This window comes from Arachis ipaensis, chromosome B09 (assembly GCF_000816755.2).
Source record: "Arachis ipaensis cultivar K30076 chromosome B09, Araip1.1, whole genome shotgun sequence".
NCBI lineage: Eukaryota > Viridiplantae > Streptophyta > Magnoliopsida > Fabales > Fabaceae > Arachis > Arachis ipaensis.
This window is the reverse complement of record NC_029793.2, coordinates 143,116,322-143,117,198: the sequence shown is the minus strand read 5'-3', so window position 1 is coordinate 143,117,198 and position 877 is coordinate 143,116,322.

The following is an 877-nucleotide window of genomic DNA, read 5'->3' as shown; positions in this document are numbered from 1 at the left end:
ATAACCCTGCAAAATTTTAACATTTTATTTTCAAAAATTATTTTTATTATGGAACTTCTTTTGGTGTATTGGCTGCATATTGGTAAAGGAGATGTTTTACTAAAGTGTGGTGTCCCAGTCAATATGTCGGGGACGTGGTTTCTGAACCGGTCAGTGACGTGTCAGCACCCCGTCAACACGCAGGGAGCGTGCTGATGTGGCGAGTAGGGGCGGGTGACAGTTCGTTGTCAACACGTGGTGCTGTGAAACCCATGAAGTGGTGCAGGGTTTCGTTGAGTTCCAACGTTGTAGCAGCACCACGGGAAGGGACATTTTGCAGGCTTACTTACATGCAAGGAACAGCCTCTCACTCTGGTAATCAGTGAGCAGCCTTCAACCCTGTATGAATTCAATCTTCTTCCCTTCCATTGAAGCACACAAAAAGAGTGTTGAAGCAAGGAACTAAGAGAGAAAAAAGGATTGTATGAGCGAGTAGCTTGAAAGAAGGAAAAAAAAAATTATATGGCGCAGTAGAAGTGAAGAGAGTATTGGCAACAGTAGTGATAGTAGTGTGAGTATTGATTTAGAAGAAAAAAATTTTGAATAAAAACATTATTAGTTTGTAGAGATTAAAAAATGGTACGTAATTATACGGTATCCGAAGAATATATTATCAATTATTTGGATCATTCAATTTATGTAAGTTGATAAATTTTTTTTATGTATTTAAATTTTATTTATTTATGTATTTAAATTTTTTAAATTTTTTTACGTATAAATATATATGTAGTAAGAATATTATTTTTTGTATTTTATAAATATTTTAAAATAAAATTTTTATTTGTAAAATATAATTATATTTTATTTTATATACGTGAATATATAATTTTTTTTGTTA